The sequence below is a fragment of the Pelodiscus sinensis genome, chromosome 19, assembly GCF_049634645.1.
Source record: "Pelodiscus sinensis isolate JC-2024 chromosome 19, ASM4963464v1, whole genome shotgun sequence".
Lineage (NCBI taxonomy): Eukaryota > Metazoa > Chordata > Testudines > Trionychidae > Pelodiscus > Pelodiscus sinensis.
Window position 1 is genome coordinate 8,978,119 of NC_134729.1, and position 17,150 is coordinate 8,995,268.

At 47.5% G+C, this 17,150-nt stretch overlaps 1 protein-coding gene and 1 long non-coding RNA gene across 11 annotated transcripts in view; one reads left to right on the forward strand and one right to left on the reverse strand.

Moving 5' to 3' along the window:
* Nucleotides 1-404: 404 nt before the first annotated feature.
* Nucleotides 405-8,486, reverse strand: LOC142818948 (uncharacterized). The gene is made up of 2 exons (XR_012896642.1): nucleotides 7,928-8,486; nucleotides 405-598 (listed from the first exon to the last, which is right to left on the reverse strand). It is a non-coding gene; the product is annotated as an uncharacterized LOC142818948 (long non-coding RNA).
* Nucleotides 8,487-8,615: 129 nt separating this feature from the next.
* BRD4 (bromodomain containing 4) overlaps nucleotides 8,616-17,150 on the forward strand; it is a 217,541-nt gene continuing 209,006 nt past the window's right edge. For 2 of the 10 annotated variants that reach the window (XM_075902155.1, XM_075902153.1), the window contains exon 1: nucleotides 8,616-8,783. The gene's annotated coding sequence lies outside the window, so the exon portion shown is untranslated. Of the gene's footprint in view, nucleotides 8,784-9,074; nucleotides 9,094-9,637; nucleotides 9,700-17,150 lie in introns of those variants that run through there. The other 8 variants (XM_075902148.1, XM_075902154.1, XM_075902157.1 and 5 more) reach the window with 6 other exon arrangements.

Consider the following 17,150-nt stretch of genomic DNA (forward strand, 5'->3'; position numbering starts at 1 on the left):
CTGCTCCCATACAATCGGCCACCAGTCCCAACCTGGGACCTTAATTTGGTCCTGCCCGGCCCCATGAAGCCTCTCTTTGAACCACTGGCCTCATGCTCCTTAAAGTACTTGTCCTACAAGGTGGCTTTCTTGGTGGTTATTACATCAGCCAGAAGAGTGTCAGAGCTTAGAGTGTTGACCTCAGAACCTCCATACACGGTATTCTTCAAGGGTAAGATAAGGCTGTGGCCTCACCCGGGATTCCTACCCAAGGTGGTATTGTACTTCCACCTTTCACAGGCTATCTACCGGTGTTTTATCCCAAACCGCACGCCACTCCCAGAGAACAGGCCCTGCATTGTTTGGATGTCAGGAGGGCGCTAGCCTTCTACATAGACAGGACATGGGAGTTCTGTAAATCACTGCAATTGTTTATTTCTGTGGTGGAAAGGATGAAAGGGTTGCCTATTTCGGCGCAGCGGTTGTCCTCATGGATTACTTCTTGCATCCGGCAGTGTTACGAGACTATGGGCAAGCGTGCGCTGCTGCTAACGGCCCACTCCATGAGGGCCCAGGCGACTTCGGCGGCGTTTCTAGCGCATGTGCCGATGCTGGAAATCTGTAAGACAGCCACATGGTCATCAGTTCATATATTCGCGGAATACTACACAATCTCGCACTTGGCAAGGGGGACGCTGTGGTTGGAGCAGCAGTTCTGGGCTCAGCCAAAGTGTAGTCAGTAGTCACCTTCCGACCCCTCCTCCAAGCGAACAGCTAGTGTGTCACCTAATCAGAATGGACGTGAGCAAGCACTCAAAGAAGAGGTTACTTACCTCGTAACTGTTGTTCTTCGAGATGTGTTGCTCATGTCCATTCTGCATCCCACCCACCTCCCCTTGTCGGAAGGAACCGTCAAGAAGGAACTGAGGGGATGGAGGGGCCAGCAGAGGTATATAGACACTGGTGTACCGGCGCCACTCCAGGGGACTCCCTGCTGGCCCTGTGGATGCTGCTAAGTGAAAAAAAGCTCTGGATTCCGTGCACGCGGCATGTGCACACCTAATGAGAATGGACATGAGGCACACATCTCGAAGAACAACAGTTACGAGGTAAGTAACCTCTTCTTTTACTGATTCTGTACGTGCTATTCATGTACTTGCATGATATAGGTGTGTGGAGTTATAAATATGTGCTCTGTTGATGCTGGAAAATTCTCTGAGGCAGAGCAATGGGCTAAATGTTCAGCCAGTGACTGTGATAATTAACACAAACCCCAGGAATAGCGGCGAGGAGTCCTGTGGCACCTTATAGACTAACTGAAGTGTAGGAGCATAAGCTTTCGTGGGCAAAGACCCACTTCGTCAGATGTTCATATACCCCAGGAACGTGACTGATACCTCCAAACCAGCCAGGGCCGAAGGGCTGCCAGCATAAGACACAGGGATAGGTCGCTGGACCTTGTGACCTTCTCTGGCCAGGAAGGTGCCAGGGGAGATATATAAGTGCCATGTGGCACGCTCCATCTTGTCTTGAGTTCAGCTCCTTATCCCAGATGCAGCCTTGCAGGGAACAATGAGCCGGGAAGAACCATGGACCCATACTGACATAGGATGTACACCAGAGACTTTTAAGATAGCAGTTTATAACATCTCTGCTAAGAGCCTGCATCGAGAACTGGGTGATTGGCATGTAAAGTATTTTCTTTAACAACCTTACTCTCATGCTTTTCTTTCTTTTAGTAATAAACCTTTAGATTCTAAAGGATTGCCTGAGTGTGATCTTGTGGATAAGATTCAGAGTGTAAATTAACTGGGATCTGTGGCTGGTTTCTTGGGACTATTTGGGGAAGGTGAAATTGGGTTCTATAATCCCTCACTTGTGTGTTAGGCCCAGGGCTGATTGGGGCACAGGGGGAGCTGGGGTGTCAGAGGTGTTTTGCTCGTGAGGCTTCTGGCTGGCCAGATTGGAAGCTGAAGCGCTCGGTGTGATTGGTTTGTGGCCTGCTTGGGAAGGTTTCCAGTCTGGGGCTGAGACCTGAGTTTGAGCAATTCACCCTAAGCGGATGCCCTCAGCTGTGCCCAGCCCCAGCCCGGTCTGTCACAACACACTCTTTCTTCCAAAGATCCACTCGGATCAACGAAAGGTGCCCAGTGTTCTGCTCCCTCCAGAAATAGCACAGGCTCCATCATTCTTGCTGCCTTGGGGAGGCCACTTGTATGCCTTTTCCTTGATCCCTCACACACACACAAGGTCTGCAGGGATGGGGCAGAGATAATTCTGGTGACAGGAGCATGGTCTTTACATTGCTGGTACACCATGATCCTGTAGCTGTCAGTGGATGCCCCCATCATGTTGAAATTCATCCCTGTCCTGATCATGCAGGACAATGGTCATCTTCATCACCTCAACCTTCAGCCCCTCTTGCCTCATGGCTTGGAAACTTCATGGCTGACCCATGGAGATTCTGCGCTTGGAACTGGTAAGGGAGATCTTACTCAGCAGCAGGAAACTAGGGCCACATGTCTAGCAAAGTGGAAAAGGTTTGCTTGTTATTGTGACTAACATCACATATGTCCATAACAGGCACCTATGCCTCTTGGTAGGGTCCCTTTGGCTCCTAGGATGAAACTCTCTCCCTTTTATATGTTAAATGAATGGCTTGAGTAAATCCCTAACCTGCCAAAGCATTTGTATTAGTCCATTAGAAGTAGCGATATTAAATATTGGTTAATTTAATAGTTGATTAACCTCATGAATTCTTATCAGTTACTCAATTATTCTATAGTCCCTGGGGGGTGGGTCTGGCAGCTGTATCAGAGGCAGCAGCTGGAGTGCCAGGTGAGAGCTGGTCCATGAGTGGAGCCACCTCATGGGCTGGCTGCCTGTCACCAGGAGCGGCCCAAGGCTGGCTGCGGTAGCTGGCGCCCCAGGCGGAGCACGTGATCAGTGCCCCTGCCTGCAGGGCCATCAATGGACTCATGTCATCAGCGGGCGCCCGTGACGTCATCATTGGGTGCCCCGGGTGGCGGTGCCGTAGGCAGAGGCCGAGTCCACCTATAGCCACGGGCCGCCCCTGCCTGTCACCCCGCATTGCTGCCTCTGTATCAGAGGCAGGATAACAGCAGCCCCTCTCCAGGTGGTGGTCTGTGCACCCAGACCCAGTGTGAGCCAGAACTGAGACAGGTTGCCTACCTCCTAATACACTTTAAATGCAGAGCTGCAGAAGGGGTAAGTCCCAGATCCAGCGCAAGCCAAGACTGAGCAGGGCTGCTGGCCAGCATGCTAAAAAAATTACTGTCGGGGAGGGGGAAATGCATGTAGTCTATAGCAGTGGTCCCCAACACAGTGCCTGTGCGCCCATCGGGGCATTTATGTGCGCCCGCCTAGTGACCAGGGCTGGCCCGAGCCATTCTTGTGCCTCGGGCACATGCATGGCCCTGCCCCAGGAGCGTGGTGCATGTGTGGCTGTCGCCCCTGGGCATGTGGCACATGCGCGGTGACGCCCCCAGGTGCGTGGCACATATGCGGCCCCGCCCCTGCCTGGCAGCCCCAAAAGGTTGGGGACCACTGGTCTATAACATTAATCTATAAGCGTTTGCTAATTGGTTAATCAACTATACTATTACATTCCTACATAGAAGTCCAAAGTTGTTTGTGTGTTGCCTGTACACAGCAAGTGTTAGTTCCAGATTACTTTGTAATTACATTCAAAATACCAGTTCTCTGCCCTCATAGCAGTGTTTTCTCCAGACATGTGAAAGACATTCAGCTCTTTGGGGAGCAGTTTGTTCAGTGGTACAGTCCTATTTTTCTTTCTTCTTCTACCTTTTATTCTTTAAAATTCCTACAGCTCTCTCTTCCATGGAACCAGGCAGAGTGGATCCCTCTTCCTATATAAATTTAATTCAAGCCCCAAGATACTACAGTATGTTTACCTGAAGGTTTCAAAGACCTTCAATCCTAAACAACTGCTGTTCATTACAGAATCAGCAATGCTTTCTCTAGTTGCTTTCTTCCCTACCAGCTTTTACAGGTATAACACAGAGGACCCAACACAACCATTACTGGTGCAAAGCAGAGCACACAAGTTCTAGAGAGGAAATGAAGAGGACTACTTTTATTGTCAGAATGAATCTCAAAATGTAACTTAATCTTCATGGAAGTTATCTTGATCAATCATCAGTGAACTGAAAGAAAACAAAGGCATTGCTGGTAAAGTTTGCTTGTGTCAAACTGATGAACTGGCAAATAAAGTTAAGAATAATTCGTTAATACAGAGTGGGTAAGCTGGGTACAAACAGTATACATTTTGTATACCCACATGTAGAGTCATATATCTAGGAACAAAAACTGCAGGTTATTCTTATGGGATAGGGAACTGTATTCTGGAGAGCAGTGACATTGGGTATGTCCACACTACAACTGCATTCTTTCAAAAGAAAGTCAAAAGAACGCAGGGGGTTTTCCTACTCAGTGCTAAACCTGAGTAGATAAAGATCAAAGTCAGTGGATAGATTGGTAAGGCAGAAAGGATACCATTCAGAAAGCTGTTAGCACCTTCAGTGATAAAGGGTCCACCACCCCATATCTTGAGTAAATCCATTAGTAATTGAATTGAATTTGCATATGTATTGTAATTCTAAGCTTTTCCTGTGTATTTGGCTTGAGGAGCTGGCCTGTGACAAGACCGCCACCTTCAGATCTGTCAGATTATGGTTAGGTAAACAGGAATGTTCTGCCACTGGCTTCTGAATATTTTAGCACCCTTTCTCCTGATACTTTATGTATAGAGGTAGGGGGGTGGGCGACAGAGCATCTTTCTTTCCCTCCCCTTTCCCTTCTCCAATTTATTTTGAGTTTTCTTATCCCCTAGTCATAACTCCGTCACCTGAAGAAGTGGGCTGTGCCCACGAAAGCTCATGATACCATCTACACGTTTTGTTAGTCTATAAAGTGCTACCAGACCATTTGCTTGCTGTTTTTTTCTGTAACAGACTAACTCGGCTACCTTCTGAAGCTCTTGAACATGCAAGGCATCAATTAGGAAGAAAAGGATTCCAAGGGGACTGGCAGTTCTTAAAAGATGTAATACTAGAGGCTCAACATCTAGGCTACGTCTAGACTCCCATGCTTTATCGGGAAAAGGTATGCAAATTCCATCCCACAATTTGCATACCTTTTTCCAAGAGTTTTGTTGGAAGAGGCTTTTCCGAAATTTGGCCCATCTACACTGCGCCAAATTTCAGAACAAATCCTCCTCTTTCAGAAAAAAAAGTGGAAGAGCAGACACATTCCATGGATGCAGCGGAGTTTTATATGTAGTATAGATGTAGCCTTAGTTATTCCAACATAGAAAAAAGAGGAGCCACAAGTGGCCAATATGGTTGCACCAGGATAAAACCCAAAAGGATAGATACAGGATACAGAAGGAGGGGCATGTCACCAAGAAAATATACATGGGGACCACTTTGTTAGATGCCTTGGAGTGGAAATTTCAGTGGCAGGGGTACACACACATGCATATATTAAAAGAAGGGCATTATTTATCATGTGTAGGGCCAGTGTTGACGAGACCAATTCAAAGTCCTTCTAGCAATCTGAAAATCTGCAACCTATCCCAGAAAATGATCCCTCACTCCTACAGACCTTGGGATACAGGCCAGTCCTTGCCTACACATGGCGCCTTCTCCATCTGAAGCAAATACCAGCAGCTACACAGCACACCACAGAACACTAACCCAGCAACAAACCCCATTGATAAGTCTGTCCATGTATCTATACAAGTGACACCATCACAGAACCTAACACATGAGCTACACCAGCAGAGGCTCATACACCTACACATTCACGAATGTGATATACGTCATCAAGTGCCACCAGTGCCCCTCTGCCATGTATATTGGCCAAACCAGACAGTCTTTGTGCCAAAGGATAAATAGTCACAAATCAGCCATCAAGAAAGATAACATACAAAAACCAGTAGAAGAACACTTTAACCTCCCTGGACACTCAGTAATAGATTTAAAAGTAGCCTTCATTCTAGAAAAACACTTGAAAGCCAGACTATAGAGAGACACAAGCAGAGCTGCACTTCATTTGCAAATTTAACACAATCAAATTAGGACTGAATAAGGATTTGGAATTGTTCTCTCCCTAGAAAGGAATGTTCTCTCTTTTGGTAGTCTCCCTCTCCATCAGCTGCTGGGAGTGAGCGACAGCCACCCTGCCTCTATACTGAGGTCCCTGGTTCAAATCCCCCCCAGTGGTGGTTATGAGTGGAGGCCTGTCTGGGATCCCAAATGGGTCCAGAGATACCAGTTTGAACAGTGGCTGCTCTTCTATAGTTCTTTCCCTTTCATTTAGTTGGCAGCTTAAATCAGCTAGGCTGTGTCTAGACTGCATCCCTTTTCTGTAAAAGGGATGCAAATTAGACACATTGCAATTGCAAGTGAAGCGGGGATTTAAATCCCCCCGCTTCATTTGTATAAACATGGCTGCCGCTTTTTTCCGGCTCGGAGCTTTGCCGGAAAAAAGCGCCAGTCTAGACGCAGATCTTTTGGAAAATAAAGCCTTTTCCTTAAAATAAGGAATAAGGGATCTTTCGGAAAAGGCTTTATTTTCCGAAAGATCTGCACCTAGACTGGCGCTTTTTTCCGGCAAAGCTCCGAGCCGGAAAAAAGCGGCAGCCATGTTTATGCAAATGAAGCAGGGGGATTTAAATCCCCGCTTCATTTGCAATTGTGATGTCTCTAATTTGCATCCCTTTTACGGAAAAGGGATGCAGTCTAGACACAGCCCTACACTGGCTACTGCTGCTCTACAGTATGAACATCATAAGGAAATCTCTGAGCAAAGCAATTGGAAGCTCTCTGGGATGAGGGGATCAGTGAAGGAAGATCTCTTGCATCCATGGGAGCTGCACTTATCAGCTGTAGACTCAGTTTTGTAATCCAGTAAATGCCAGATAGGACACCTCCCTGCAACGGGACACCAACACTGGGCCTACGTCTATACTGCAGCCTTCTTCCACAAAAGCTTATGCAAATGAAGTGCGGAGTAGAATATCGTCACGCATCATTTGCATAATTAATTAGCAGCCATTTTTGCGCAAGAGGCTTTTGCGCAAAAAGGAGCTGTGTAGACGGCTTCTTTTTGTGCAAAAACCTCCTCTTGCGCAAGAGCCGTTCTTCCTCATTTTTTCAGGAAGGCTGCAGTATAGACATAGCATGGGGGATGGCATATTGTATGTAAGCACTCCAACCCACACATGGCTCCAGCAAGCCTGGGGATGGGGGAGCAGCAGAGTACCTGTGAGCCAGATCAACCAGCTTGGTGAGCCACATCTAGCCTGCGGAGGCTGTCTTGCCCTCCCCAGACTACAGTGTCTTCACTGTGGTAAGTTGGCTGCAGAAGCGTTGACTTCAGCTGTGGTTCTTATTCTTGTGGAATACTGGAGTTGATGGGAGAGCACTTGGTGGTTAATTTATTGCATTTACACTAGATGTGATTAACAGTTCCCAATGGTTCAGTCATTGTCAGTTGATCTGGTGGGTAGCGTAGACAAGCACTGAGAGTTGGATGCATAATGGGGAGGGAGTTCACATTGTGCTCTCCCTGCATATCTCAGCCACATCTATGGGTGGGCTCTAGGTAGACAGGGCACTGGCCATCTCCACACTGACCAGCAGAGGGCATGCTGTGCTTGGGCATGAGAAACAGGAGTAGGGCAGGATTGCCAACCCTCCAGGGCTGTAACGATGTCTCAAATTGAAGAAGAGAGGTCATGTGATGAAACTTCCAGGAAGTGTCCATTGACAAGGGATGCTCCCTCCCCCTTGCTATCTGGGCAGGATGGTCTGCCAGTCACAACAGCTGGGGGGGCTCCCAATGGGGAAGGAAGTTGTCAGCCAATGCTCAGCACTGGGCTCAGGCTTATGTCTGTACGAACCTGAGAGGTGGAAACATGGTGGTGCAGCCATGGTAACACAAGGAGCGGGTTCCTCAAGTTCAATCCTGTTGGAAACTGCAGGTAAATCTTCAGAATGGCTACTACAACAGCTCCACAGTGCTAGTGCGCAGCATGTCCCCGGGAGCGGGGAGTTACACATGCTCCAGCTGTGCGTAGCCACACCCTGAGAAGTATGAGCAAGCCCCAGCAATCTGGAGTGCCGCCTGCCAGCCAGCGATGGAGCCGCCCGTGATACCTGTAGGGGCACAACGCCAGACTGAATGGATCTTTCTGTTAAAACGTCCAACCGTTGAACGGTTAACGGCCATTTGCGTGATCGGACCCCTGAGTCAACAGACACCGGGCAGCCCAGAGAGCGCACAGACCAGCCTGCAGTCCTGGGAGAAGCAGTGGAACACGCGCTATTTGCAGGCGAGATCGCCGCTCCTCTCCGGGCAGCACCCAGTTACAGAACCCTTTCCCGTGCAGCTCCTCCGGGGCCTTGCTCTGCGGCGCGCAGCCCCCGCCCGCGCAGCACTCCGGCACGCGCCCCCGGCTCGCGATTCCTCCTGGGCCTAGAGCGGAAGGGGCAGGGCTGGGCAGCGGCCTGCGCGCGCTGCGTCGGTTGCGGAGGGGGCGTGGTCTGTTGCGCCGCGACGCAGAGCGTTGAGCGGTGAGGTCAGTGCGGCGCCGCTGTCGGTCCCTCCCGCTGCCCCTGGGTCTTAATCTGTCCCGTGGAGGTCCCACCATCCAGGCTCCCCTCCGCTGCCAGGCGGAGGCGACGCCTTCCCCCCCTCCGGGCCCCACGGCTCCCGGTCCGGCGGGAGGGTGGAGAGCGCGGCCTGACGCTCCTCAGGTAAGAACCGGGCGCGGGAAGCGGCGCCCTCGCCTGGGGGGCGCGGTCGAACGGCGGTGGGGGTGTCGGCGTTCACTATAACCCGTTATGTTGTCCTGCTAGCGTAACCCGCATTGCGTAATGCGGCCGCGGCCTCAAGGAGGCTACGTATTCTGCGCGGAGACGTGTGTCTCAGGCTGCGGCCTGTTGCGCAGACGCTGCGTCCAGTCCGCTTTCCTCTGAGAGGGGCGCTCTGCTGCGCGCAGAGCAGGAGGGGCCCTGTGGGCCGTTCGCGCGGCCGGCGGGCTGCGTAGGTGGTGCATGAGAACGGGTAAGGGGATCGGCTTTCTCTGCGGTTTACGCAGTTCGCGCAGTTGGTGGCTGAGTATTCTGCGGAGGACTACGTGGTTTACGTAGGGGCGTCTCTGGCCCTGTTGCGCCGATTGCGGTGGGAATTGGGGGCTGAGTTTGCGTGGGAGACAGATTCCGCCCTATGAGTGGAAGCTACGCGATTTGCGTAGGTAATGCTTTCTCCCGCGCGCGGACCGTGGTTTACGTGTGCGGACGGCTGTTCTCTGGAGAAGCCGGCGAATAGGGTCGGAGCGTTGCGGCCTGTGTATCCTCATGTATTTTTTAGGGTGTGCGCTGTTTGCGTAGCAGCGTCTGGTGAGTGGGGGCGGGAAAGCTCTTCGGTGCGGGGTTTGCGTGGGGGGGCCGTGTGTGAGAGGGGCTGTTGCTGTTTCCGCCGGTGCCGTTGCGCCCTGGCGGCGGACGGGCAGCTCGGTACGCGCATTGCGCAGTGTACGGGAGCGGGGGCCTTGGGGCGGGGCGGCGGAGCTGATGGCACTTCCTGTCGCCGCCATTTTGTCATCTAGCAGGAGGAGGAAGCGGCGGCTCCTGACGGAGGCAGCGGCCCGGCCTGGCCCTGAGGCCTGTGGTGAGTGAGGCGATCATGCACCCCACCCTCACGCGCTCGCCCCGCCCCGGCTCTGCCGAGGGCCCCGCGAGCACGGACCCGGCAGCTTCCGTCGCTGCCGTGGGACAGCCGCGTCCCTGCGCCGTTAGGCCCGGGCCGCCGCCACCCCCGCGGGGTGGATGCGGATAGATCGGGCCTGGCTCGTCATGGAGCTGAGTCTCGGCCGCCCCTGCACTGCCAGCGCTGGCGGGGGGGCCCAGTGATTGGCCGGGCCGCTCTCTGTGGAGAGCCGTGGAGGTCCAGGTCACTGGGGACAGAGCGGCGGTGCTGGTGCAGCAGCAGGAAGCGGCTTGGCGTTAGAACCTGATCGCCGTAACGGTGTGACACAGCTCGCCTGGACTGCTTGTGCTCTGCTGTCCCGCTAGCAGTAGTAGACCGAGGGTCCTCGATGGGGTGCAAAGCAACTGTGGCACCAGCTGAGTCCCGTAAACTGGATAGAGTTGCATAAATCGATTGCCAGTCCTTTGGTCATTGCCCTTTGGTCCAGCGAGCGTTGTAGACAAGCCCTGGGAGTGGATGCATAATGGGGAGGAGGCGAGGGAGTTCACATTGTGCCCTCAGTGCATATCTCAACCACATCTGCAGGTGCTCTACTGTTCCGTAAGCACCCGCAGACGGAGGATCCTCCACATATTCCGGTTTGAACGTGCCTGATTGGAAGAGAGACTTTGAGGAATGCACGTTTTTGGTGAATCTTGGCTTTTTTGAAAGGGCTGTAACTTGAATTCTGGTGTACTTCAAAGAGTATGAATTGTCTCTGCTTACTACACTGGCTCTCCAGTTTTTGTCACTTTTGCAGTGAAGAAAAACAAGCGTTTTTAAGTTATAGCTGCTATATAGTGACTATAGAAACAGTGGAACTGACTAGTGTATTTGGTACATTTTCTATAGAGAATTTCTTAAATTACTGGTTTTAATTTTAAATCAAGTAACAGTAGTAAATTCAAAAGTATGGTTAATTTGAAGACTGTCCATTTAGTGTAGGGAAAAATAAGTAATGCTGTTGTGAACTAGATAATTTCAAGTGCCAGTTAAGTTAAATACGAACATTTACTTCCTTCTATAATTCTCTGCCCTCTCAAAAAATGTAGTTGATAGCATCTAAGTGTCTGATTTCTTGAAGGAATAAATAACAGAATTGTAGGATTGGAAGGGGCCTTGAAGTCACTTTTGCCTAGACCATCCCTGACAGTGCGATTTTTTTTTCTAATATGAAAACGTGTGCTAATATTTTGTTCTTGCCAGCAGTGCTTCTTGCACTCTTTTCCCCATCCTAATTGTTGTTTTGTTTATGGGATGTTCCTTGAGTTTAAACTGTCTTTTCGACTTCCTGTTAAAAAGGTTGGTCCATATTTTGGAAAGGGTGGCTGAGAGTATGACAGGAAAAGAAAGCTGACTGTCTCTACTGACTATTGTGTGGAAGAAGAAAAACTTCTTATTTTAATTAGCATATTCAGTAGGTGAATTCTAGTTCTCATTTTGATCATGGCATTGTGATTGACTAGTGAAATCTACTTAAAAGATAATCAGAGAAGCTAGATCTTGCACTGTTGGTAGTGTCTAAAATTCCCCTTTCTTATAATGTATTTTCATAGTTCCAATCACTGTTTATATAAAAATCTAAAGACTATTTTGCTTGCTTACTTTTTTAGTATATATTTTTTTCTTTTCCTGCTGCTTGTTAACCACGTATCTGTCCTGGAATTGGATAGGTGTTTCAGCTTTCTTTTAAATTTTTCTAATATTCATGCTGTGTACCTAAGTAGTAGTGTCTTATAGGTAATCTTCAAACTAAAAAGTGTCAAACTAGGTGTAACTTAAACAGATAACCATAAATTAACTTTCAGTAAACCTTATTAGATTTTTTTTGCAATGGTAAAGTTCTTGTTTAGCAATGCTGTAGAAAGACTTGTTTTTAATTTAAAGTTTTAGTGTTCAGACTTATTGCACGTGTTATAAAAACAGAGTGGAGATGTGGAAAACAGCTGGAAAAAATAGTGCATTTGTTATAGATATTTGAGATAAATCCTGTATTGGGATGGAAAGAATTAAATTTGGCAAATACATGGCAAATCTTTACTAGACAGTGAAGATCATGAATGATCACCAGTGGTTGTGCAAGATATGGCTGCACGGTTGGTTAGTGTTCTGTTACATGCGTGTAAACTTAATGCTTTAGGCTACTTTGGATGTTGGGTTCTCTGTATTTGTAAAGCTTCAATTTAAAAAAAAGTTTTTATAAATGCTGGCTTTAAACTGTGCTCAACTTCACCTGGTAGGATATCTTTGAATTTTATAAAAATGAAAATCCCATCCTACAAATGCTTAAGCTCTGACTGTATGACTAGTTTGACAGTATGGAGCCTCTTTTTATTCAAAATTTATAGTCTAGCGAAGTGGAATAAAATCTGTCACTATTAAACTTATGTCAGTGTTACAAACGCTTAGTATTACAAAATGTTAAGTTCAAAATTGTGACTTTTGTTTTTATACATCTTGCAGCTGTTAACATGATTAAACATTTTAAATAATTACCATCCATGAGCAAAAATGAATTATTACTGTTGTATTCAGTTATTGAAATTCATGTATGGGATCTTGAAGTCATTCAGAAATAAAATACCAAAAATAGATATCTCATGTCAAGCTGTCCTGTTGAAATTTCTAATCTGAGAGTGCCAGAAGAAATGAAAATACTGTGGAAGAAAACAAGTCCTGAGTTTGTAAGCAACAAGTCGGAGGCAGTTTAGTCGAGCAATTGCAAGGGAAGACTGCAGTTGGACAGGGGGTCACCCTTCCTTAGGCAGATCTTCAAAGTACAAGCAGTAAAAGACACATATACTTTCCCGTTACATACATCATCGGCTAACGGTTATCTATTTGTTTATACAAATTCCTTCCAGATGCTTCCTTATCTCAAGGTTCCTGCTTAAGTCAGCATTCCATCCTTATCTTCTAAAGAGAAGCGAAGGCAGCATCTCTTACAACTCTCTGGTGATTAGGGTTAGGGTTAGCTTGTCTTTTGCTCCATTTTCTAACAAATCTGAGATGGCTATGCAGAAATCCCCTTTTTCCCTTTCCCTGCTTCCACAATACTCATTCAAAGTCAGCAGATGCCATAGCAATTAACTGTCCCTACTTTCATTTTTTTATCCCAGAGTGTATACTTGTAACCATCACTATTGAATAGTTCACCAACTGAGTATTTTAACATGACTTTTTAAAAATTGAGGCAGCTGGCTTGCAGTTTAACTATTGTTGGCAAAAAAACCCCCTACTTTTAGTACAAATTAATAGTAAAATGCAGGTGTTCTGCAGTTGTAAGTGGAACGAGCACATGGAGAAATTAGTCATATTTTTAGAAAATAATGTTGTAGTCATAATGTGTAGAACATAGTTATTTAATTGCAGTTGAATAAATGTTTGTTTTTTCCACTTCAGCAGCTTAAGCAATGGAACATGAACTTCTCTAAACAAAATCTATTGTGACTGGTTTCAATAGTTAATAATTTGGATTAGTCTGAGAAATGTATAGGCAAAGTGTAAAAGTACTTCACCTTATTACTTGAGATGTGCTGCCACCTTTCTGTTTGTATACGGCAGCTGTAAAAGGCTGTTGAAAAAATGTAATCACTTATCCAGTTGCTAGAACAACGTCCTGTGTGGGTGGATCCCTGTACTTGTACAAAGGTATGCTGAAGTCTGTGGGGTTGCAGGAGTCCATTGTGCAATCTCGTGCATAGATAGTATCTCACCTGTCCTTTCAAATCTCTTGAGTAGATTTAGTATGTGTGCAGAACAGGTGTTCATTACAGCTTTGGTATACTCTCTACTGTAAAGCTTTCTTTATCCAAGCCGTATTTGCTTCATTTTTCTTTACAAACTAGTTATCTTTTGTCAGTAATGATTGTAGTCAAATATTCAGATGAATGTGGATGTCTGTAGGTATCAGTGCAAGATCTCTGTGTAAGCTCAAAATCTTCTCTCCCACAGACAGAAGTTGGTCTAGTAGCAGACATTACCTCGCTACCTTGTCGTCTTGGCATTAGTGCTTGTCTGCAGTTACTGTAACACTCACAGTGAACCTGTGTTTCCTCTAGTCTTTTCCATCAATGTGTATATTTTTTCCATCTATGTTCAGAACAAATATTTTTTGTGCACAGAAGCATATGTGAATGTGCACCACCAATAGAAACAGCCTACCTATGGGTGCTCTGTTAATCAGATGGGAAGCGTTTGAATCTCTCCTGAATGGCTGCACTGTACATAGCTTATGGGAAAACATTTTCCATATGAGAAGGTTAGAGCATTTGCAAGTATAGCATGGTATCTGCTGCAAGGGATGTGAATGGTTAACCAGTTGGCATCACCCTTACCCATACAAAGATGCTTACTGGTTATGGTTAATCAGTGGGACTGGAGCAGCCCCTTTGCTCATCACGGGCAAGGGGCTGCTTCCGCCCAGCTGGAGTAGCTCCTGCCAGGCCTTGTTCATGTAGTTAACCCATTAAATATTGTTTATTGGGTTAACCACTTATGTGAGATTTTACATCCCTATTTACTGCCCATTGCAGTTATTGGAGAGTGTCAGGGTCTTGGTAAGATGCACACTGATAGTCATGCAGAGTGTAGTCCCCATACGAAGACACTTGATTTTTCTTGGGCTGTGACATTGTTTAAGGGTGATACCCTGTTTGGACACAGACAACCAATTTATTTTATGCAGTTTGCAGCAGATATTATGCTATACTTGCAAATGCTCTGACCTTCTCATGTGGAAAGTGCAGTTTGCATACATGTTCTCATCAGGAGCTAAGGAGGAGCATTCCAAATTAGATTAGAAGCTGACTCAATTGGTTATTGGGAAAGGCAGTAGTGAGACCCCTGAGAGGAAAGGGAGGCAGGAAGCTTCCTGAAGTCAGTTGGCAATACAAATTGAACCTCTAAAATCTGGGACTCTCTGGTCCGACAACACCCGTGGTCTGGCAGAATCACGGATGTGGCTTGTCCAGAGAGCCATGGCTGGCCAAGTTCAGAAGTGCAACCCAGCTTGGGCTGGCAGTGAGGAGTGCATCCCCAGCTGGAGTTGGAGACAGCAGGGCCAGCACTTGGGGCACAGCTGAGGTTGTTGTGGTAATGAGCACAGCCCTGCCTAGGGCTGATGCTGTGGGGAATACAGCCTCCGTCAGGGTTGGGGGGAGATGCAGCACCGGTCAGGCCTAGCAGCAGGGAGCACAGCTCCAGCCAGGGTTGGAGGCAGCACAATCAGTAGTTAGTGTAGTCCTGGCTGGCTCTGGTGGCAGAGAGCACAGCCTCAACCAGGGCTAGTCAGCGGGGCCAGCAGCTGGGTGTGCAATCTGGACTGGTGCTGTAGGGAGTACATCTCCACCCGGGACTAGAGGCAGGGGGCTGGCACGGTGGAGGGGACAGCCCTGGTCAGGGCTTGTATGGTGGAGGGCTGGAGGCAGGCAGCAGGGAGTGCAGCCCTAGCTGGGAGCAGAGCCTACAGCTGGGTTGGGAGCCTTGACTTTTCTTTGTCTGGCAAACTCCGTGGTTTGGGACCAATCAGGTCCTGAGGATGATATTTAACCTGTACTCAATACGGGTTTTGATTCCTTGGGCTCCACTGTCCAGTGGAAGATGCAATATTGACAGGATCTAGAGGGAACTGTGTCTAGATTTCTTCAGCAGGAGGATTGTTTTTTGGCAACCACCCTCTAAGTGGCGGCAGAAATGCACAAATCCCAAACAGGTATGGGGAAAACTGGTGGTGCTTTTGTCACTAGAATTTTGTCTATGACCCCGCTGGCCTGAGACCATTTTCATATCCACTTTCATTTAATTTTCTTGGTAGCAATGGTGTAAAAGCCCTAAGATGGGATATGGGACACTTGTTGGGTGTCCCATACAATCAAACAAGTTATTGGAAAGCACTGGACTCAGTTTTTTAATTTTAGAAGTGAAGACAGCTACTAGGGGAAAGACTGTTCTAGATCTGATTTTTGACAAATAGGGAAGAACTGGAGAGAATTTGAAAGCGGAAGGCAGCTTGGATGAACATGATTATGAAATGGTACAGTTCATGAAACTCAGGAATGGGTGGAGGGAAAACACCACAATAAAGAAAATAGATTTTAAAAAAAGCAGACTTAAGCAAACTTGGAGTTGGTATGTAAGATCCTTGGAACGCAAGTTGAAGGGGTAAACGGTTCAAGACAGTTGGCAGTTTTTAAGAGACATTGTTAAAGGCTTGAGCAAACTATCACTGCATAGGAAAAATAGGCACTATGTCAAGAGAGTACACTAGTTTGTTAGGTGAAGGGAGAACAATTGTTCTCTAACCTCTAAGAATAGGACAAGAAGCAATATACTCAAATTGCAGCAAGAGCAGCTTAGCTGGGACATTAGGAAAAACTTCCTAACTGTCACGGTGGTTAAGCACTTGGAATAAGGATGTGAGATCTCCTAGAATCATAGAGCTGGAAGAGACTTCAGGAGGTCATCAAGTCCAGCCCTCTGTCCAAGGCAGGACCAATCCCAACTATATCAACCTAGCCAGGGCCCTGTCAAACTGAGACTTAAACATCCAGAGATGGAGATTCCACCACCTCTCTAGTAACCCATTCTTGTACTTCACCTCCTAGTGAAATAGTTTTTCCTAATATCAAACCTAGACCTCTCCCACTGTAACTTGAGACCATTGCTCCTTGTCACTACTGTGAACAACCTCCCTCCATTCTCTTTGGAACCTCCCTTCAGGAAATTGAAGGCTGCCATCAAATCCCCCCTCACTCTTCTCTTCTGCAGACTAAACAAACCCAAATCCCTCAGGAACCACAGAAAAGTAGTATATTTTAGCGATTATACCCTGCATCTGAATATACCCCCACACGCAAATATACCCTGCGTTTTTTCCGAATTGAGTGTAAAAAAAAAAAAAAATCGTGTATACCCTGCGTGTTATACTCATGCATGGGGTATCCAAGATTTTTTTTTCCAAACTGTGCCAGGGTATATTAGCTAACTTATGGTGCCGGGTGGGGGTGGGAGTGGGATTAGCCAGCCTAAATGCCCTGGTTCCTGCGGGAACTCCCTGCCCTGGTTCCTGCACAGCTGCCAGCCTTTGGGTGGGGGAGCACTCATCCCCCTGGTTCCTGCGGTTGCGCAAGAACTGGGGAATGAGCACTCCCCCTCCCAGAGGCTGGAGGCTGCACAGGAACTCATCAGGTGAGTAAAAAAATTGTATACCCTGCACCTGAGTATACACCATGGGAGGGAAGGGGGTTGTAAAAATACGGTAAATCTGGCTTAAGGGAAGCTCTGAACCTGTCCTCTCTGTCCCTTCCCCTCACTTTGGGGGGGCTGGACTGCCAGAAGAGTGAGGGGTCCCATTTGGGGGCCACATCAGTGAT